At 42.2% G+C, this 24141-nt stretch overlaps 1 long non-coding RNA gene across 1 annotated transcript; it reads left to right on the top strand.

The window, feature by feature from the left end:
• Positions 959 to 21006, top strand: LOC110261229. Its single transcript, XR_002345199.1, has 3 exons — positions 959 to 2583; positions 14320 to 14432; positions 19951 to 21006. It is a non-coding gene; the product is annotated as an uncharacterized LOC110261229 (long non-coding RNA).

Genomic DNA, 24141 nt, shown 5'->3' with positions numbered 1-24141 from the left:
TCGGATTCGTTAACCACTGCGCCACGATGGGAACTCCAGAATTTCTACTACATGTCAAGTAGAGCCTAGCCTCCCAGATGGCTATCCAAGGTCATACATCAAGGGATTCTTTAACTGAAGACTTCACAAAGGTCACAAAGGGGTTCACTAAGAAAGACTGAACTTGCGCTCCGAAATGCGAATGTACAGTTTACTACCCACAAATCTGGCCGACACACAAATCTGTATAAAGATCTTCAAAGGCGGTTTAGTAGATTCTGGTTTAAACTTTCAGTTCCTCCTCCCTTAAAAAAAATTAGGGAAAGCTCTGATTGATGTGCATTCCTCAGGTCCAATTTCGACATGCCTTTTGCCCCATCCAAGTTCTGTAGATACGCTTCTGCCTGGGGCCTTTAATCTAAATCTCCATGGCTATAGTTGCTCAAGTTTCACTTTAAGTGCACTTTTTTTTTTTTTTTTCGTCTTTTTGCCTTTTCTAGAGCCGCTCCTGTGGCATATGGAGGTTCCCAGGCTAGGGGTCCAATCAGAGCTGTTGCCACCGGCCTACACCACAGCCACAGCAACTCAGGATCCGAGCAGCATCTGCGACCCACGCCACAGCCCATGGCAACGCCAGGTCCTCAACCCACTGAGCGAGGCCAGGGATCAAACCCGCAACCTCATGGTTCCTAGTCGGATTTGCCCACCACTGCACCACGACGGGAACTCCACTTTAAGTGCATTCTTAATCAATCATATTTATGAGGAAGTTTGCTTCCTCCAATAAGCCTGTAAAGTTCTCTCTCATTGTTCTTGATTGTCCCCTGAAGTGTTTCTTTTTGTGACTTAATATGACTCTGCCTAGCTCTAGGCAAAATCCTAACTTTGTGTCGGTGTCTTGTCTGTGCGGCATTTTCTGCCCACTTTTGTCCACCCTCCCCCCATCCCCACCCCCCTACCCCAGCTTACAGTGAGGAAACTATTTTAAACTTTTTCTGTTTCAGAGAGAGCACCCTGCTAACTGGAGGATCCAAGTTTAAAAAGGACCCCCAGAGAAACACGTGTGGCTTGAGACATCCTGTGTAATCCAATAAATATCCCCCCCTACCCTATCTCCACCTTTGCTGGCTAAAGCAAATGCAAGAGTCAGGGAGGGGAAGGAGTTATTTTCAAGCATTTTTATGTTGTCTTGTGCAGACTGCACATGTGGGAGAGTTCATGCACTTTCTCCCAGAAGTGACTTGCAACTTTTACTTTACGAGCAGTTCCAACAAGTGTGACTATCTAGTTGCCGTAACTATAGCAGATCAAAATCCACAGCTCGTGGGCAGAGTAGAGCGTGCAGAGTAAGTTCGGGATTAAGAGCACAGATTCTGGAGTCAAACTACAGATTTGAATTTTGGCTCTGCCACTTCCCAACTATATAACTCTAAAGGAAATCCTTCACCTTTTGCCTTGATTTCCTCCTCTGTAAATGGGAATAATGAAAGTACCTATTTCACACAGTTGTCAAAAGGATTAAATGAGATAAAGTAACTGCGACAGTAAGTACTATATGAGTATCAAGTGGAGTGGGTACATGATAACACTTCTTATGAAAAGTAAAAAAAAAATAACTTTTTTTTTTGGTCTTCTATTACCTAGCTTGAACGTATTGTGTTATAATTACTCATTTATGAATCTTCTCCCTCACCGGATTTTATGGTCCTCCTTCATAGCCAGAGCCACATCTTATTTTCACAGCATCTATCACACTACTTGTCCTTCAATAAATGTTTTGATGAATGGAGGAATAATAATCTCATACGTACACAGTGCTTAGTTCTAGGCTCCGTTCCAATGCTTTACAAATATTAACTCGTTTAATCTTGATGACAATCCCAGGAAGTATTATTATCATCTCTAATTTACAGATAAGGTAAATGACCTTTTGTAATGTGTCTAGGTCACCTCAGCTACTAACTGTCAGACCCAGGATTCAAATCTAAGTAGCTGGTGTCAGAAACCTGGCTTTTAACCGGCCAAGTACAAGGCCTCCCAGAGGACAAGAGGAGCAACAATCACACACCAACTTGGCTTTTCCAAAAGTCTCATTTCCTGAGGTGAAGGAGCCATTCGTCCAACAAATGTTTACATAGTGCTTTTCGTGTGTGCACCATCATGTGAAACACTGATCTCTAACTGCTCCCCACTTCCTCCCACCACCCCTCCACTCAGTTGCTGCTTCCTGCCCTCAAACTCCACTGCTCTGTGACCTTCTTTCACTTTCTTTAATGTGTTATGCTCTCTCTGGAACTGTGACTACCGCTTTGCCCTGCTAACTCATGCTTATCCTTCAGTTTTCGGCTTAAATTACTTCTTTCTGAAAGCCTTCCGTCACCCCCTCAAGTCGGTGAGGTGCCCCTGCGCCGGGCTCCTCAGGGCACCGTGCACTTTCCTTATCATAGCCTTTCCCATACTTACCCACCGTCGCTGCCCATTTACTGTCGCCGTCTGCACTAGACTTGAAACTCTGTGAGAGCAAGGGGGGAAGGGGACGGTGTGGCAGAGGCTTAAAGGATGAGTGAAAGATTATACAAAGGAAAGGAAGACGTCATGGAGATCGTAAGCAAAAACCACGTTAGAAATTGCTTGGTTGCCCATGTGGCTAAACTATTTTTCTGTGTATCTAAAAAGTACATTAATTTAAACTGAGTCCTACGATCGACTGATATGAGTTTGCAGGTAATACGAAATAACTTAAAAGGCAATATGATGAAACAATTGTATTCCGCAAGTACCTCTTCTGTGAATTCCCATGAAAATGTCTTCTTACCTCTGTCATCATATTTATCATGCTGCACTGCCTTGTCAATGTGGTTCTATATCCCACCTGATGAGCTATTTAAGGCCTGGGGTTAAAGTACTTTACAATTTGATTCAATTTTCTGTACATCTCTAGTTCCCAGAACAAAGCAAGGGAAAAGAACTGTGAACACTCCGACGTGATCATAAAGTCTTTTTTTTTTTTCTTTTTAGGGCTGCAGGTGCAGCATATGGAAGTTCCCAGCCTAGGGTTCAAATCCGAGCTGTAGCTGCCGGCCTACGCGAGAGCCACAGCCACGCCAGATCTGAGCCACATCTGCAGCATACACCACAGCTCCCGGCAATGCCAGATCCTTAACCCACTGAGCGAGGCCAGGGATCAAACCCACATCCTCATGGATGCTAGTCAGGTTCGTTGACACTGAGCCACAACAGGAACCCCCATAAAGTCTTAAATGAACCGACCCCCAGCAGTCTCTCAGCTTTGTCTCATGTCCTGTACTATATGTTCCAGCCAACATACACCTTTCAGTTCCCTGACTAATGTTTGGCTCCTAAAGCCTCTGGGCCGCTCCACAAGCCAATGCCACGCTCATTGTCTCTTTCCATTCGTTTCCCTAGCTCACCATCCAGCTAACTCCTACTCATCCCTGAGGTTTCAGCCTAAACATTATTTCTAAAAGAAGCCTTCCCCAGCCCAGAGACCTTCTTATTATATGGTCCTATAATACTCTGTATTTCTCATTTGTGTCATTGTGGCCCAGATTTCAAGAGGCTCTATTATAGATCAGAACTAATTAAATCAAACTAGCAAATCACCCTTTAGTATTAGAAGCATTTCCCATGCACCATTAGGAATCAGGCTTGCTGCTCTGCAGAGCAAATATTTGAAGAACAGCGCCTTAACCAAGAAAATTTACGTGGACCTCTGCACATACCACCTTCTTCTCTCTGCTCTTGAACTGTTTCTTTCTTTCTTTCTTTCTTTCTTGGGTCGCATTTGCAGCATATGGAAGTTCCCCAAGCTAGGAGTCGAATTGATTGCAGCTGTAGCCACTGGCCTATGCCACAGCCACAGCCATGCCATATCCAAGCCATGTCTGCAACCTATACCACAGTTCACAGCAATGCTGGATCCTTTAACCCACTGAGCAAGGCCAGGGATTGAACTTGTGTCCTCATGGATACTAGTTGGGTTTGTTGCCACTGGGCCACAATGAGAACTCCTCTTAACCATTTCTGATCATCTCTTCTTGCTGTCAAAATCTCCTCCTGAGCTTATTCTACTGTACCAGCTTTCAACTCATCTTTTGCTTCAGGTCCTCCTTGCTGGTTCTTCAAAGGCTCACCCTATCTGTCCAGTCTTAGGATTCACATTTCCTCAAAAGCCTTGCCCAGAGCACCAACATGTTATTGCTTCTGGCCCTAGACCATCTTACTCAGGTCCTCTCTATCTCCTACTAACATATCGTTCTCAAAAGTTCTGGCATAGGAGTTTCCGTCATGGCTCAGCGGAAATGAACCTGACTAGAATCCATGAGGACGCAGGTTCCACCCCTGGCCTCCCTCAGTGGGTTAAGGATCTGGCATTGCCGAGAGAAATATGGTGAAGGTCGCAGACGCTGCTCGAATCTGGTGTTACTGTGGCTGTGGCATAGGCCAGTGGCTATAGCGCTGATTCGACCCCTAGCTTGGGAACCTCCATGTGCCAAGGGTGAGGCCCTAAAAGGCAAAAAAAAAAAAAGCTCTGTCATAAGATAAGGGAGTGGGTGGTATATGGAGGAGCCAAAGAAGAGACAGTTTCGGTCCTCAGTGAGCTCCCCCTCTATGGAGACAAAGGATAAATACACACACACACACACACACACACACACACACACACACACCAGCTACTGTATACGCCTAAATGTCAAATAATGTAAATGCACAGAGCGCATTTTGTGAGGAAGTCATCATGCTTGAGTCTTCCGTTTACTTACCACACATCCCATCACTAGGCAGGTATCATTGCTTCTATTTCCTTCTGTGAGGATTGCTTCTTCTAGGATGGCTCTTCCTTCCCTCTCTCCCTATTCCTACCACTATCACCTTGGCTTAGGCCTCATATACCCTCCTCTAGACTATTGTGAAGACCTCCCAGCTTATTTCTTTGCTTCTATTCTCAACCCCCATTAATTCATTCTCTATCGGAGCCGGAGTCATATGCTTTTTCTCCCTTGCTCTATGATTAGCTTTTTATTGAAGTATGTTGATGTATAATATTATATAAGTTACAGGTGTATAGTATAGCGATTCACAATTTTAAAAGGCTCTGCTCCATTTTCAGTTATTGTAAAGTATTGGCCATATTCCCTACGTTGTACCATGTACCCTTGTAGCTTGTTGTACACATAATAGTTTGTACCACTTAATCCCCTACCCCTATATTGCCCATCCTCTCCCTCTCCCTACTGATCATCACTACTTTGTTTCTCTGTGTCCGTGAGTTTGTTTTTTTTTGTTATATTCATTAGTTTTTTGTATTTTTTAGATTCCACAGATATCATACAGTATTTGTCTTTCTCTGTCTGAATTATTTCACTTAGTATAATGGCCTCCAAGTCCATTTATGTTGTTGCAAATGGCAAATTTTCATTCTTTTTTATGGCTGAGTAGCATTCTAGTGTGTGTGTGTGTGTGTGTGTGTGTGTGTGTGTGTGTGTGTGTGTGTACATACATATATATCACATCTTCATTTGTTGATGGACACTTAACGTTGTTTCCATATCTTGACAATTTCAAATAATGTTTCTGTGAACATTGGGGTGCATGTATCCCCAGTGTATCCCCGAATTAGTGTTTTTGTTTCTTTCAGGTGTATACTCAGGAGAGGAATTGCTGGATCATCTAGTAGTTCTATTTTTAGTTTTTTTGAGAAAACTCCAAACTGTTTTCCATAGTAACTGCACCAATTGACATTCCCGTCAACAATGTGCAAGGGTTCCCTTTTCTCCATATCCTTGCCATCATTTGTTATTTGTGTTCTTTTTCATGCCAGCTATTCTAACACATGTGAAGTGATATATCACTATGGTTTTGATTTGCCTTTCTCTGATGATTAGGGATGTTGAACATCTTTTCATGTGCCTGTTGGCCATCTTCTGAGTGTCCTGTTTGGAGAAATGTCTGTTCAGGTCTTTTACCCATTTTTTAATCAGTTTTTTTTGGGGGATATTGAGTTGTATGAGCTGTTTATATATTTTGGATATTAACCCCTTATTGGTCATATTATTTGCAAATATTTCTCCCATTCAATAGGTCTCGTGTGTGTGTGTGTGTGTGTGTGTGTGTGTGTGTGTGTGTGCTGTAGGACCACACCTGCAATATATGGAGGTTCCCAGGCTAGGGGTCAAATTGGAGCTGCAACTGCCTATACCACAGCCACAGCAATGCCAGATCCCAGTTGCATCTGCGGCCTACACTATACCTCACAGCAATGCCAGATCTTTAACCCACTGAGCGAGGCCAGAGATCAAACCCGAATCCTCAGTGATACAGTAGGGTTCAGTACTGCTGAGCCACAATAGGAGCTCCAGTTGTCTTTTCATTTTGTCAATGGTTTCCTTTGCTGTGCCAAAGGTTTTACTTTTTTTGTTGTTGTTATTGTTGTTTTTATGGCTGCGCCCATGACATAAGGAAGTTCCCAGGCCAGGGATTGAATCTGAGCCACAGCTGTGACAGATCCTTTATTTATTTATTTATTATTCCTTTTTTTTTTTTTTTTTTTTTGCCTTTTTGCTATTTCTTGGACCACTCCCACGGCATATGGAGATTCCCAGGCTAGGGGTCCAATCAGAGCTGTAGCTGCCAGCCTATGCCAGAGCCACAGCAATGCGGGATCCGAGCCGCATCTGCAACCTACACCACAGCTCATGGTAACACCGGATCCTTAACCCACTGAGCAAGGCCAGGGATAGAACCTGCAACCTCATGGTTCCTAGTCGGATTCGTTAACCACTGCGCCATGATGGGAAGTCCTTATTATTCCTTTTTAAAAAAAATTTATTATTCAATGAATTTTATTGCATTTGTAGTTGTACAATGATCATCAAAACCAATTTTATAGAATTTCTATCCCGAACCCCCAGCGCATCCCCCACCCCTCTACCTGTCTCATTTGGAAATCGTAAGTTTTTCAAAGTCTGTGAGTTTTGCAAAGAAGTTCATTGTGTCCTTTTTTAAAATATTTTTAAATTTTTTAAATTTGTAATTTGTATTTTTTTTTTTTCTTTTTAGAGCCATACCTGCGGCACATGGAAGATCCCAGGCTACGGGACAAATTGGAGCTATAGCCGCTGGCCTATGCCACAGCCACAGCAACACGGGATCCAAGCCACATCTTCGACCTACACCACAGCTCATGGCAACACCAGACCTTGACCCATTGAATGAGGCCAGGGATCTAACCCGAAACCTCAGGGTTCCCAGTCGAACTCGCCTCCACTGCACCACAGCGGGAACTCCCTGAACTCCTTCCTTTTTTTTAGATTCCACATGTAAGTGATAGCATATGATGTTGGTGTCTCACTGACTCACTTCACTTAGCATGATAATTTCTAGGTCCATCCATGTTGCTGCAAATGCCGTTATTTCTTTCCTTTTAATGGCTGAGTAATATTCCATTGTGTATATGTACCACATCTTTATCCAGTCCTTTGTCGATGGCCATTTAGGTTGTTTCCATGTCTTGGCTATTGTATATAGTGCTGCAATGAACATTGGAGTACACATATCTTTTCAAGTCGTGGTTTTCCCTGGATAGATGCCCAGGAGTGGGGTTGCTGTATCAAATGATAATTCTCTTTTTAGTTTTCTGAGGAATCTGTGCCAGATCCTTTAACTCACTGAACCAGGTCAGGTATTGAACCTGTGCCTCTGCAGTTACCCAAGCCGCTGCAGTAGGATTCATTTTTTGTGTGGAGTGGGGGGGGCGGTGAAGGAGAAAAAAAAAAATAGCTTTTACTGTATTGCCAGACAAAGGAAGCCACAACAGGCTAATGCCCAAGACTGTGCCCCTGCCCTTTGGGGAAGAATTGCATGGAGTTTTATAGTTTAAAATGAAAAAAACAGGGTTTCAGATAAGAATCAGGACTGGGGCAAACATGCATTATTCTTTCTTTAGGGGAATCTTCGTCCTCCAAGCTGACATCAAGAGATTTCATCATGAGCCTGGTGGCGGTCTTCTGGGTTATTGGCTGGAATAACAGTACTGGTGTCTGGGCTTACTGAGGTTCAGGTTTTTCATGCCTCCATGCAGAAGGAATTCAGCAAGAGACAAAGTGATAGGCAAGAAATAGATTCATTAAGATAGGACACGTGAGAGATGCAAGCAGGCAGGCAAGGAGGCTCTGCCTGCAGTAGGATTTTTTTTTTTTTTTTTTTTTTTTTTTTTTTTGGTCTTTTTGCTATTTCTTAGGCCGCTCCCGCGGCATATGGAGGTTCCCAGGCTAGGGGTGGAATCAGAGCTGTAGCCACCGGCCTACACCAGAGCCACAGCAACTCGGGATCCGAGCCGCATCAGCAACCTACACCACAGCTCACGGCAACGCCGGATCGTTAACCCACTGAGCAAGGGCAGGGATGGAACCCGCAACCTCATGGTTCCTAGTCGGATTCATTAACCACTGCGCCACGACGGGAACTCCAGGATTCTTAAAACCACTGTGCCACAATGGGAACTCTGATTTTACGTTTGCTTTTCCTTTCCTTTGGGAGAATAATCCCAAAAAATATTGCTACAATTCATGTCAAAGAGTGTTCTGCCTATGTTTAACTCTAGAAGTTTCAAGGTTTCCAGTCTTATATTTAGGTCTTTAATTCATTTTGAGTTTATTTTTTTATATGGCATTAGAGAGATTAACTTCATTCTTTTATATGTAGCTACCTAGTTTTCATAGCACCAGTTATTGAAGAGACTGTCTTTTCTCCATTTCATATCCTCGCCTCCTTTGTCATAGATTAATTGACCGTAAGTGTGTGGACTTATGTCTGGGCTCTCTATTCTTTTCCATTGATCTATGTGTCTATTTTGTGCCAGGAGTCTACTGTTTTGATTACTGTAGCTTTGTGGTTATAGTCTGAAATCAGGGAGCATGATTCCTTTAGCTCTGTTCTTCTTTCTCAAGATTGTGTTTTCTATTCAGGGTCTTTTGTGTTTCTGTACACATTTTAAAATTATTTGCTTCTAGTTCTGTGAAAAATGTACTAGCTTTTTGATAGGGACTGCACTGAATCTGTAGATTGCCTTGGGCAGTATGACCATTTTAACAATATTAAGTCTTCCAATCCAAAAACCCCCTATCTTTCCATCTGTTTATGTCACCTTCAATTTCTTTCATCCGTGTCTTACAGTTTTCTGAGTTACAGGTCTTTTACATTCTTAGATAGGTTTATTTCTAGGTATCTTAATTCTTTTTGATGTGATGGTAAATGGGATTGTTTCCTTAATTTCTCTTTCTGATAGTTCATTGATAGTGTGTAGACATGCAACATATTTCTGCATACTAATTTTGTATCCTGAAACTTTACCACATTCATTGATGAGCTCTAGTAGTTTTCTGGTAGCGTCTTCAGGATTTTCTATATAAAGTATCATGCAAACAGTGACAGTTTACTTCTTCCTTTCCAATTTGGGTTCCTTTTATTTATTTTTCTTATCTAATTGCTGTGGTTGGGACTTCCAATACTATGCTGAATAAAAGTGGTGTGAGTGGGCATTCTCATTTTGTTCCTGATCTTAGATGAAATGCTTTCAGATTTTCACCACTGAGTATGGTGTTAGCTGTGGGTTTTTCATATATGGCTTTTAGCTTTATTATGTTATGTTCTCTCTATGCTCACTTTATGTAGAGTTATTACCGTAAGTGGATGTTGCATTTCATTAAAAGCTTTTTCTGCATCTACTGAGATGATCATATTGTTTTTATTCTTTTTTTTTTAGGGCTGCACCCATGTCATATGGAGATTCCCAGGCTAGGGGTCAAATTGGAGCTGTAGCTGCTGGCCTACACCACAGCCACAGCAACGGAAGATCCAAGCCACATCTGCAATCTATACCACAGCTCACGCCAATGCTGGATTCCTCACCCACTGATTGAGGCCAGGGATCAAACCCATGTCCTCATGGATACTAGTTGGATTCGTTTCTGTTGCACCACAGTGGGAACTCCTGGAGTCATATTCTTAAAACATGCCTGACCACATCCCTTCCCTGATGAAAATCTTTTAACAGCTTCTCATTACTCTCAGATAAAGTGCAACCTTATCAGTCCTTTAAAATCTGTCCCCAACTCACCTTTCTGGCCTTAAGTCAAAGGCAGGTGCAAGTGGAAGGTGGCTCAAGTTTTGACTATTTTTAAGTGGTAAATCTGTGCAAGAGAAGAGGATAAGGCCTTATCACAAACGTTCATATTGGCAGTGAACTATATTCCACTTTTAATGAAATATTTCAAATATACAAAAATTATAGAAGATAATACAATGAATACTTGTATTCCTATGGCCCACTTTATTTATTTATTTATTTGCTTTTTTTTTTTTTTTTTAGGGCTGCACCTGCAGCACATAGAAGTTCCCAAGCTAGGGGTCAAATTGGAGTTGCAGCTGACAGCCTATGCCACAGCCGCAGCAAGAGGGATCCAAGCCACGTCTGTACCCTACACTTCAGCTCACGGCGATGCCAGATCCTTAACCCCCTGAGCAAGACCAGGGATCAAACCACATCCTCATGATACTAGTGGAGCTCCTTACCCCTGCACCACAATGGGAACTTCCCCATGGCCCACTTCAGAACTGAATCCCCAATATATTCCGCAGTTGCCTAATTCTCTCTTCCCCTCCACCAGCATCCCAAGAGAGTTACCGTCATGAATTTGGTTTTTCACTCCTTTAGACATTCAATGCATATTTATACCCCTTAACAATATATACTACCATTTTTCATTTTTAACTCTATATTTTGAAATAATTTCAAATTTAACTGTATAGAAGAATAGCACAGTAAATTCCATATACCCAAATTTCCTTAATATTAACATATAGCATAATCATGGTACAATTATTAAAATTAAGAAATCAACATGACCCCTTCAAAAAATGGGCAGAAGAAAAACAAACAGTTCTCCAAAGAAGACATACATGTGGCCAAAAAACACATGAAAAGATGTTCAACATAACTCATTATTAGAGAAATGCAAATCAAAACTACCATGAGGTACCACCTTACACCAGCCAGAATAATCATCATCAAAAAGTCTACAAACAATAAATTCTGGAGAAGGTGTGAAGAAAAGGGAACCCCCTTACACTGTGGGTGGGAATGTAAATTGGTTCAACCACTATGGAAAACAGTATGGAGATTCCTCAAAAAACTGAAAATAGGGAGTTCCTGTTGTGGCGCGGTGGAAACAAATCCAACTTGTATCCCTGAGGATGCGTGTTTGATTCCTGGTCTCACTCAGTGGTGTTGCTGTGAGCTGTGGTGTAGGTTGCAGAGACAGCTCAGATCCCACCTTTCAAATAAGTTTAATAAGTTTATAAGCTGCAGATCTAGCAGCTGTAGCCTAGCCTGGGCTGCCATGAGTGCAGCCAAAGAAAGAAAGAAAGAAAGGAAAGGAAGGAAGGAAGGAAGAAAGAAAGAAAGACACAAAAAACTAAAAATAAAATTACCATATAATCCAGCAATCCTATTCCTGGGCATCTAACCAGAGAAAACCATGACTCAAAAAGATACATGCACCCCAGTGTTTATTGCAGCACTATATACAATAGCCAAGACATGGAAACAATCTAAACGTGCATCGACTGGGGATGGATAAAGATGGTGTACATATACACAATGGAATATTACTCAGCCATTAAAAGAAATTGAAATAATGGCATCTGCAGCAACATGGATGGACCTAGAAATTATCATGCTGAGTGAAGTTAGACAGTGAGACACCAACATCATATGCTCACTTATATGTGGAATCTAAAAATAGGATAGGAGTTCCCAATGTGGCTCAGTGGTTAACTGACCCAACTAGCATCCATGAAGACTCAGGTTTGATCCCTGGTCTTGCTCAGTGGGTTCTGCATTGCCATGAGCTGTAGTGTAGGTCACAGATGTGGCTCGGATCCCGCGTTGCTGTGGCTCTGGCGTAGGCTGGCAACCACAGTCTGATTAGACCCCTAGCCTGGGAACCTCCATATGCCGTGCCCTAAAAAGAGACAAAAAAGACAAAAAACAATAATAATAAAAATAGGATACAACAAACTTATTTGCAGAACAGAAACAGATCCACAGACTTTGAAAAACATGGTTACCAAAGGAGACAGGTTGAGGGGGAGGGATGGACTAGGGGTTCGGAATGGAAATGCTCTAAAATTAGGTTGTGGAGTTCCCCTCCTGGCACAGTGGAAACAAATCCGACTAGGATCCATGAGGTTCCGGGTTTGATCCCTGGCCTCACTCAGTGGGTTAAGGATCCCCGATACTGTGAGCTGTGGTGTAGGTGACAGACATGGCTTAGATCTGCATGGCTGTGGCTGTGGCGTAGGCCAGCAGCTGTAGCTCTGATTAGACCCCTAGCCTGGGAACCTCCGTATGCCATGGTTGTGGCCCTAAAAAGACAAAATAAATAAATAAATAAAATAAAGAGTACTCTTCAGGTATTTGGTAGAATGTTCTTCAATTTGGGTTTGTCTAAGGATCTCTCAAGATCTGATTAAGGCTATAGATTTTGGGAAAGAATGTCACAGATGCCATGTGCCCTTTTCAATGCATCCTATCAGGTATATACAATAATGGTACATCTTATTACTTGTGATATTTATCTTGCTCGCTTGGTTAAGGTGGGGCTGTCAGGTTTCTCCATTGTAAACTTACTATTTTTCCTTTTGTCAAAGACAATATTTGGGGAGAAATAATTTGAAGCTATGTAAATACACTGTTTGATCTTAAACTTTCAATGACTAATTATAGTATTTATTGGTGGATCTTGCCTGATGCCCTTAACGCTATGATCTTCTAATGGTAATTTTCTAATTCCCTAATTCCTTCTATTTTTATTAAGAGAAATTCCTCTGTAAGGAAGATTTTTTTCCTTCTCCCTCATTTGTTTATTTATTCAATCATTTATTTATGTCCGTAAGGGCTTAGTGATATTTATGTCATTTTGGGGGTTATAAATCAATACTATGATTACTTATTTTGTTGCTTGGATTTTTCAAGCTTGGCCATTGGGAGTTCTTTTGGTTGGCTTCTATGTCTTTTTGACATGTCTCTGCTTAGCACCACAAGACGCTCCAGGCTCATCTTGTATTTCCCTGCCCTGGAATCAATTGCTTCTACAAGAAGCACTGATTCTTTTATTGAACACTGGTAATTAGAAACCAACATCTGGGTACTAAGTGTGATCATTACTACTGAGGTATCACTGCTTCTAGGCCCTCCAAGCAGACAGTTAGGAAGTATTTATATATACACTAACCCACATGTACATACACATCTGTATTTTTATATCTATCTGACACTTATTTTACTTTATTTATTTTTGGGGCCAAAACTGCAATATGCACATGGAAGTTCTCAGGCCAGGGTTCAAACTTGTGCTGCAGTTGCAGCCTGTACCGCAGCCTGTACCACAGCTGTGGCAATGCCCAAATTCTTAACCCACTGCTACACAGGAACTTCCTTCATACATATTTTTTTAGAAAAGAGTTGATACTGATAACTTGTATGTTTTTTGGGGGTTTTTTTGTCTTTTTTTTTTTAGGGCCATTTGCACAGCATATGGAAGTTCCCAGGCTAGGGGTCGAATTGGAGCTGCAGTGACGGGCCTACACCACAGCCACAGCCATGCAGATCCAAGCCATGTCTGCAACCTACACCACAACTCACGGCAATGCCGGACCCTTAACCCACTGAGTGAGGCCAGGGATCAAACCTGTGTCCTTATGGATACTACTCAGATTCATTTCCACTCTGCTGAGCTACAGATGGGAACTCCATGTTTTTTAACTTTATATAAATGGTTTCATATATAAATATATTTTTGCAACTTGAGTTTTTTGTTTGACATTTTTTTGAGATGTAACTATATTGATACATATAGTTACCGTTTGTTCATTTTAACTTTTTTTTTTTCTTTTTTCCGCTTGCGACATATGGAAGTTCCTGGGCCAGTGATCAAACCTGTACCACAGCAGTGACCCAAACAACAGCAGTGACAACATTGGATCCTTAGTAGCCTTTTGTGTTATAAATCTTCTGTATTTTTTCCAGGAACCATAGAGCTGCCAATTGTAAAGATTATTGTTAGTCATTCATAGTTAGTTATAGGTGATAGGCTGTTTCCTTATGAAAAGGCAGACTTGGTTAACGACATTGTAACTGTCACATTCTTGTGATGAATCCAAGCCGCATCTTCGACCTATGCTGCAACTGCAGCAATGCCTGATCCTTAACCCACTGTGCCACAGAGGTAACTCCTTTTTGTTTTTTCATTCCTGTAGTGACTCTCTTTTGAAGAACACAGGAGATTAATATTGAACAGCCAACCACTCAAGTCCTCTTTTAACAGCTCTTTGTGAATGATACCTGCATATTGTCCAGCTGGATCAACATGGTGAGCTGTGTCCTTTTAGCTTCTTTGTTCCAGTTTTACGTTTCTTTCTTTTTTTCTTTTTTCTTTTTTTGGTCTTTTTAGGGCAACACTCGTGGCATATTTAGGTTTGCAGGCTACAGCCGCAGGCCTACACCACAGCCACAGCAACGCCACATCTGAGACCTACACCACAGCTCATGACACCAGATTCCCACTGAGCGAGACCAGGAATCGAACCTGCATCCTCATGGATCCTAGTCAGATTCGTTTCCACTGAGCCATGACAAGAACTCCAGTTTTATGTTTCTTAATTTCTAATCTTCTTCATAATAATTATTCTTTGTAATTTCTTAATAATTTCTGTAATCTCTTAATATCCCTATAGTTTTGCCATTTGCTATTTTTCAAATTCACCCTAAATTTTCTAGATTTAGACCATATTCAGGAAATAATTTAGGTAAAATAATAAGTCCAGGGCACATTGTAGAAACTTAAGTGCTATAAATTAATAAGTTTTCTACTCATGATATAACAGTTTCATAATTTGTCACTTTTTTTTTATTCAAATATTTACCGCCCGATTCTAACTAAAATCCGTCACCATCAGCATGAGATGTAGTGAATAGCTGTGAGAATCTTCAAAATGATGAACTGGCCAGATTTCTTGGGGGTCTGGGGAGATCTGTTTATCTCACTGCATCACAACTGCCTTTATTCCTGCCCTGATAGCCCCATGAAAGTGTAGAAATGACTGACTCATTGATGAGTCCCTGGCTAACAGCCTTGCAGAAGAGGATGTTCAGCGAGTAGTTGTTAAGTAAATGTAGGCCTGGTTGGATGGATGGATGGATGGATGGATGGATGGAGAGGTGGACAAGATCTCCTTCAACTCTGGCATCATAAAGCTTCATAAAAGACATGGAAACTGTCATTTTAAGGATGGGTAGGACTTCAATTGATGAAAGAAGAGGGCATCCGTCTACTTTCATTCTTTCTCCTCACCCTCACTTGACGTGTCCAGAGGCTCCTACTAAAAAGATAGATGTCAGGGAGTTCCCATGGTGGTGCGGTAGAAATGAATCCGACTAGGAACCATGAGGTTGTGGGTTTGATCCCTGGCCTCACTCAGTGGGTTTAAGGATCCAGAGTTGCCCTGAGCTGTGGTGTAGGTTGCAGACGAGGCTCAGATCTGGCATGGCTGTGGCTCTGGGGTAGGCTGGAGGCTACAGCTCTGATTAGACCCCTAGCCTGGGAACCTCCATATGCCGTGGGTGTGGCCCAAAAAAGACAGAAGACAAAAAAGAAAAAAAATTTTTTTTAATTAAATAAAAGAAAAAGATAGATGTCAATTGACAATGATAATGCAGTGCCAAGCTAATGGGCCTGTCTCAGGTCTAGATCTGTTCTAAGTCTCATCGTCATATTGCCCCATAAAAGAGAAAGTACAGATCGAGAATTATAGTCTTAATTCCAGTCCTTGCTGTGCCACTAACTCACTGTGTGACCTTGTACAAGTCACCCCTCTTCTCTAGGCATCCAGTTGCTAATATGTACACTGATGGCACTGGATTAGAAGGGCTTTAAGATACATTCTTACTTTTATGAAACATCAGAGTTTAGCCAATTGGGCCCCCAGTCATGGAGACATATCAAAACATATTCGATTCACTTTGGGGATGGAAAAGGACCTTCAATTCGGTTGTTCTAGTCTGCCTTCCCACAAGAGCTTGAAGTCCTGCAATAACCTCCATAAGCAGCTCTTCAAACTCAATTCTTACACATCTTTTTCTAACATCCCAGAAAATGAAAACTACCTGCTTGTTCCTTCATGGATCTAATCAGAGGTGCATAGACTGACAAAGCTGAAAGGGCTCATTAAAGCCCTCATTGTATATTTGGGGAAGATCAGGCCCAGAGAGTAACAGGTCACTCAGAAAATTATAAATTCCCTAGTAATATTATCAAAAAAGAGATTCATCCTAGTTAAATTGTTGAATTTCACAGATGAAGAAAGAGGAGTTCCCATTATGGCTCACTAGTTAATGAATCTGACTAGTATCCATGAGGACGCAGGTTTGATCCCTGGCCTTGCTCAGTGGATTAAGGATCTGGCACTCCCGTGAGTTGTGGTGTAGGTCACAGGTGTGGTTCAGATCCAGCATTGCTGTGGCTGTGATGTAGGCCTACAGCTGTAGCTCCGATTTGACCCCTAGCCTGGGAAACTCCATATGCCGCAGATGCAGCCCTAAAAAAAAAAAAAAAAAAAAAAAAAAGACAGAGATGAAGAAAGAATTCTTTCTTCAAACAAAAAAGCAAGCTATCTATGACAAGAAATAAAATCAGTGTCACTTCAGACTTCTCTGCAGCAAAATTTTATGTCATTCTGAGGGAAAGTATAACCCATGAATATTTTACCCATGTTGTCATCTAAATAAAAAAGCAACAGGTACTTTTATAATTTAAAACTGTTAAAACTATTATTGGAGTTCCCTGGTGACTCAGCAGGTTAAGGATCTGGTGTTGCCACTGCTGTGGCTCAAGTCCCTGCTGTGGTATGAGTTCGATCCCTGGCCCAGGAACTTCCATATGCTGTGGACGGCCAAAAAAACAAAAAACAAAAAAAATCATTAAAATGGAAAGAATTCAGAGAATCTGGCATCCTTCTTGAGAAAATTTCTTGATGCTGAAATTCAGCTAATCAAGACATTAATGTAGGGAGTTCCCATCATGGCTCAGCGGTAATGAACTTGACTAGGATCCATGAGGATATGAGTTCCATCCCTGGCCTTGCTCAGTGGGTTAAGGATGCAGTGTTGCTGTGCGCTGTGGTGTGGGTTACAGACATGGCTCAGATCTTACGTTGCTGTGGCTGTGGTGTAGGCCAGCACCTGTAGCTCTGATTCGACCCCTAGCCTGGGAACTTCCATATGCCACAGGTGCGGCCCTAAATAAATAAAGACATGAATGTAAGTAAAGAAAAGAAGCTATCGTGGAGTTCCCATGGTGGCTCAGAGGAAACAGATCTGACTCGCAGCCATGAGGACACAGGTTTGATCCCTGGCCCCAGTCAGTGGGGTAAGGATCTGGCATTGCCGTGAGCTGTGGTGTAGGTCACAGACGCAGCTCGGATCTGGTGTTCCTGTGGCTGTTGTGTAGGCCAGCGGCTACAGCTCTGATTTGACCCCTAGCCTGGGAACTTCTATATGCCACGGGTGAGGCCCTAAAAAAGAAAAGAAAAGAAGCTATCATAAAGCATTGGTGAAGAAGTTTGCATCTAATTAAGTCTAGAAGATAGTCTAAACAACTTGAGAAATTATAGTTGCAAAATGCAATGTAAACATTATGAATATTGGCAAAGTAAAAATAATGAATAACAAAAATTAGGCAGGAGAGGAGATGGGAGAAGTGTAGAGTATTAATCCTGCATGCGATACACAATATTTTCTAACATGAAAATGTGTAGTTTTGAAAAAATGACAACTCCAATCATTTTCATAACCTTTTGTTAACTATCATTTAGCAATCCTTTTGTCATTTTTATTTGTTAAATGAACTTCAATAAAATATTTTAAATTAAATATTTAATTTGAAATCTCTTGCTCAGTGTGAGCCCTCTAAAATTACTTCTATGTGTTGATTATGCTGTTTAAATACATATAGAGATGTTCAGAATGATTTTCACCATATGTTAAAGATGTTATTTTGAGTGTTAGAATTAAGAGTGATCTGCTACTTTTTTCCTTGTGTTTCTTCTCTACTGCTAGAATTTTTTATGAGCATGTATTACTATTTTTAAAGCATGACAAAATTGCTATTCTAAAAAACTAAAGAGAGAGGGAGTTTGGTTCTGAGGAAATACTCCCTAACTTTTGAGAAACAGTTTCCTTCAGTAGTACCAATATTAAAAGTTACTTTCAGAGTTCCCTTCATGGCTCAGTGGTTAAGGAACCTGACTAGGATCACTGAGAATGTAGGTTCAATCCCTGGCCTCCCTCAGTGCGTTAAGGATCCAGCGTTGTGGTGAGCTGTGGTGTAGGTCACAAACGAGGCTCAGATCCTGCATTGCGGTGGCTGTGGCTGTAGCTCCGATTCAACCCCTAGCTTGGGGACTTCAGCCCTAGAAAGCCAAAAAAATAAAAAAATAATGAAGTTACTTTTTATTGGTGGGGGGACAGCACCCACAGCATATGTAGGTACCCAGGCTAGGGGTCGAATCGGAGCTGCAGCTGCCAGCCCATGCTGCAGCCACAGCAATGCCAGATCCAAGCCATGTCTGTGACCTACACCAAAGCTCACAGCAACACCAGATCCCTAACTCACTGGGCAAAGCCAGTGAGGCCTGTGTCTTTCATGGCTGCTAGTCAGATTCATTTCCCCTGAGCCACGACTGTAAGCTGTGGTGTTACTTTCATTGAGGGCCTACACTAGGACAAGGAATTTTCATACAGTATTTTTATTATTCACAACTCTAAAGACTTTGTATGATAATCTGCAGTTTACAGATGAAGCTCAGGGTGATAAAGCCTTTTGCCCAAAGGTACATACCTCAAAAAGGCTGAAATCATATATCCAGAGAAAAACCATAATTTGAAAAGATACATGCACCCCAGTGTTCACTGCAGTGCTATTAACAATAGCCAAGACATGAAAGCAACCTAAATGTCCATCAACAGAGGAATGGAGAAAGGAGATGTGGTACATATACACAATGAAATACTACTCAGCAATAAAAAAGAGTGAAATAATGCCATTTGCAGCAACATGGATGGACCTAAAAATTATCATACTAAGTGAAATAAGTCAGAGAAAAACCACTCATATGTGGCATCTAATAATGACAAAGAATTTATTGACAAAATAGAAACAGACTCAAAGAATCAGAACTTATGGTTACCAAAGGGGAAATGTTGTGGGGGGTTAACTGGGCGTTTGGGATTAACATATACACGCTACTGTATATAAAAGAGATGATTAACAAGGACCTACTATTTAGCACAGGGAAAATCTACTCTATACTGCGAAACAACCCAAATGAGAAAAGATTTGAAAAAGGAATGGATATACGTATATGTTTAACTCATTCACTTTGCTGTACACCTGTAACTAACACAACATTTTAAGTCAACTATACATCAATAAAATTTTTTAAAAATTTAAGAAAGAGGAGTTCCCATCGTGGCTCAGTGGTGAACGAAGCCGACTAGGAACCGTGAGGTTGCGAGTTCGATCCCTGGCCTTGCTCAGTGGGTTGGGGATCTGGCGTTGCCGTGAGCTGTGGTGTAGGTTGCAGACGCGGCTCGCATCCCGAGTTGCCGTGGCTCTGGCGTAGGCCGGCAGCTGCAGCTCCGATTCGACCCCTAGCCTGGGAACCTCCATATGCCGTGGGAGCAGTCCTAGAAAAGGCAAAAAGAAGAAAAAAAAAAAAAAAAGATATGTACTCAGACCTCTCTGATTCTTTGCACTGAGCCACCACTATGTCCACAATAGAGTTAGTAATTGTTAGTAATTGTAATTAAACTTTCTCTTTGAATTTCTGCAGCCTTAGATTATTCTCTAGAGCCCGATGACAAACAGTGGGACATCCTCAAAAAGACTGGGAATAAGGTCATCCTGGAAACAAAATCCACTCTCCATAAATGAAAAGAACCATCTGTAACTGAGCCTGCATGTAAAAGTGAGTCCAAGAGGTTTGGGAGTGCTCAGGATTCTCACCAAGACACCAAGGTAATCTAGAACGGTTCTCAAAGCTGCAGGCCTGGAAACTGACTATAATTAATGATTGGAAACCATATCATTTGTAATAAATACATCCTGTTTTGAGAACATCTGTGTGAATAGAAAGAGGAGAGTGGTCACCACGGAACCTTGAAAAGGGAAAGGCACCGGTGTCTCTCCAGGCACCGCCCAGGGATGAGAAGTCGAAGCAAAGCAATGTTAACATCATGATGTTGACAAGACATAGAAAGCAGCCTTTGCCGCATGTTAGACTTGCCTCTGCCACTTTTAGCCTTTTTTTGTTGTTGTTTTGTTTTGTTAGGGCTGCACCCATGGCATATGGAAGTTCCTGGGCTAGGGGTTGAATTGGAGCTGCAGCTGCCGGCCTACACCACAGCCACAGCAATGCAGGATCCTTAACTCACTGAGTGAGGCCAGGGATTGAACCTCATCCTCATGGATGCTAGTCAGATTCGTTTCCACTGAGCCACGATGAGAACTCCCTCAGCCACTTTCAAAGTAAAAGTCCTATTTGAACTTTGCTGTGACCAACTGAATCAGAATCTCAGAGAGCGGCCCAAGCACAAGCGCTTACGAAACCGCCACAGATGAGTCTAATGTGCAATCAGGGAAGCCCCTGATTCTAAGCTCCCAGGTAGTGTCTCTCTTGAGATTGACTCACGCCCCTTGCTCTGATTCCAGGCTACCCCTGATACTTGGCTTCCCATAAGAAAATGCACTGATCTTCTGCTGTGAGCGTTCTGGTCTGCTTTACAAATTAAATTAGCCTTACAAACAATACTTTCTTTTTGCAAATTAATAAATGGAATTTTGGTTTATGCATCAGACACAGTAATCTTTGTTAACGTAAATCTGAGGATATGTCTCTCTCTTTTTTTTTGCTTTTTGGAGCCTCACCTGCTGCATATGTTCCCAGGCTAGGGGGCTGATCCGAGCTGCAGCTGCCAGCCTATACCACAGCCACAGTGGCACGGGATCTGTGCAGCATCTGCAACCTACACCACAGCTCCTGGCAACATGGAATCCTTAACCCACTGAGGAAAGACAGGGATAGAACCTGCAACCTCATGATTACTAGTCAGATTCATTTCTGCTGTGCCACAACGGGAAATCTGAATATGTCTCTAATTTGAAAGATGCAGCCACTTTTCATGTGCCACAAAAATTGAGGTTCTGAGCTTGTCCCCGCTGGATCATGGTAATGTACCAGCCTGTGGGAACGAGTCCAGGGGCCCGCAGACCTTTCCCGGGACCACACCCTTAGCCCCACTACGTGTCTCTTTTTCTGCACAGCCATCGTAAGCTTCTTCAGAGCACGGACCATGACTTCTCTTTTTTCATTTCCTACCTCTGCCTGGCACAGGGCTGGGCATTTCTAGGAACTTCCCAAAGAGATTGGAGAATTCATGAAGGAATGAATGATTTCAGGGCATATGGGGATATGTCTCTGTACTGTGGAAACAGGTGTCCAGTCTCTGCCCTTAGATGCTAAGGTACCTCACCAATAGTGTCTGCAACTCCGGTTGGAAGACAATGCCAAGCAACGTGCACCATATCTAAAGATTTAAAAACAGGCATCTGGAAAAGTAGGAAGAAGATATAATTCTTAGCTAGCTAGCACTCTGTCCTTCAGGTCTCAGATATCATCTTTCCCTGAGTATCTTCCCTGATTTCTCCTGATGCTAGTCAGTTCTTCTCTATAATCCCACGGCCCCCTCCTGCTTTCCTCATCACAGCCATTATCACAGTTCCTTCAAATTGCCCATTTACTCATCTGTCTCCCACCATACTAGACCTGGAATGCCTGAAGGCAGATGCTGGCCACCTTCGTATTCCCAAGGCATGATATTAAAACTTCGATAAATAGTTGCTGAGTGTAGTGGATGCTTGTAGTTCTGAGCACCGTACATCTGAATCTCCTCATGTTGGGAGACTCTTTGAGTCTTGGTGGAAGGCAGAGCCTTATAGAGAAGCAGAAAACACAAAATAATTGTTTTCCCAGCCTCCCTGGCAAGTATCCTCCGATGAGATACAGCCACCCCAAACTTTGAATGAGGAGCTGGTGAACCAGAGGAGTAGGGGCCATAGAGATTCCAGTCCAGTGGCAAAGTGGGAGCAGCAGCAGGCATACCAGTTTCCAGGGGGGCAGTAGCAGCATGCAGGGTCCAGAGACAGCATTTCCACTGTCACAGCGGCAATGCCCTCACCAGACTGGATTGGTGATGTGATTTGAGTTGTGGGCTGGTTACTCGCCGCTTCATCTCTCTCATTCCTGCCTATTTTCCAAGGCTTCTCTGTGATCCTGTGAAATCTTCAGTGCCCTTTTAATATATTTAATATTTTAATATATATTATATATATTAAAAGGGCAATATAATATAATATATATATTTGGCTGAAACCAATGAGTCAGTTTCTGTTGCTTATTACTTAAAATCCTATTATATGGGCTGAATTATGTCTCCTTCCATCAAAATTCATATGTTGAAGCCCTAACATTCAAGTACCTCAGAATGCGTCCATATTTGGATACAGCCTTTGAAGAGGTGATTAAGTTAAAATGAGGCCATTAGAATGGACCTAATTTAATCCGACTGGTATCCTTACGAGAGGAGGCAATTTGGACACACCATTTCCAGGGGCACATGAGTACAGAGGGACAACCATGTGAGAATACAGTGAGAAAGTGGCCACTTGTAAGCCAAGGAAAGAGGCCTTGGGAGAAACCTGCAGACACCTTGATCTCGGACTTCTAGCCTCCACAATTGTGAGAAGATAAACTGTTGAAGCTGGTGTGGTATTTTGTTATGGCAGCCCTAGCAAACTAATACAGACTCTAATTGCATTTCATGATTGATCAAGTACGTCCTGGTCAGTTACAAAGCAGGTATTGGAGCAAGATTACTGTGTCCGAACAGAGCACGATGAGAAGGAAGACTTAAGACGTAAAACCAATCAGGACCCTAGGAAAGAAGGGATGAAGTGGTGCGAAGCAGCAAGTAGGAAGGGAAGCCTAGGGGAAGTCCCTAGGCAAGTGTTTATATGGAACCCAAGACTGATGGTCGCAGAGTGAATACCTAGGTTCTAATGGAGAGAAGCTGGACTTTGCAGCCAAGATCTTGGTTCAAAATATCTCACCCTATCACTTGCTTAATATATGATTCTGGGCAAATTAGTTAACCCTTCCGAGCCTCAGTTTTCTCATCTTTAGAATGAAAATGAAAAATAAAATCTATCTCATGTAAGTTGTTAGAATTGGATTAAGTAAGAACACACATATAAAGCTGCCTCGCATCTAATAATAGTTATTAATCCCTTCTCCTTTTATCTTGGGCTAGGAGAAAAGTAGAGACCCAGTGAGGTGAAGGCTAAAGACTTCCCTGGGCCCATGCACAATGTTCAGAGTGCGATGAACTCAAACATGCCGTGGACAGATAGGATGCGGGTAAGAAGCTCCAGTGTAGCAAGTGGACAGGGCAGCCAGCGTCCAGGCAGTCCGTGACACTGATGAGAGTCTGACCGGATGAACACCGTGGTTCTGGGTTATCATTCTACTCAGAGCTATATGCCAGCCAGTGGCTAAAATAAGGAGCAGCATCCATCCCATGCCACCTGGGTTAGAATGAACAGGACTTATGCAGATTGTCAACCATAGGACAGGTATGTTAGTGGGTGAATTGCAGCAGAAGACCAGTTGAGCAAACTAAACCAGGGTTCACCTCAAACTAGGTCTAATTCTCGGTCCCACCTACCACTAGAGGTGAGGCGGCCTGCCTTTACGCCTCGGTCAGGGGTAGCTCAGAAACTGGGCAGAGCTGAACCTTTGGTTCTAAGGCATAACACTAATAGTAGTTATAATTTATTAGTGATTACCGTGTGCCAGGATCTTCACCTGCCTCTGCTCTCCACCTCATAACAATCCTTGGAGGAGGAAACTGTTATTTCTACCCTCACTTTTGTGTCTTTTTCCAGAAAAATAAATTGAGTTTCAGAG

This window comes from Sus scrofa, chromosome 6 (genome assembly GCF_000003025.6).
Source record: "Sus scrofa isolate TJ Tabasco breed Duroc chromosome 6, Sscrofa11.1, whole genome shotgun sequence".
NCBI classification, from domain to species: Eukaryota; Metazoa; Chordata; class Mammalia; order Artiodactyla; family Suidae; genus Sus; species Sus scrofa.
Note: the sequence above shows the minus strand (reverse complement) of the source record. Positions and strands in the feature narration are given on the sequence as shown.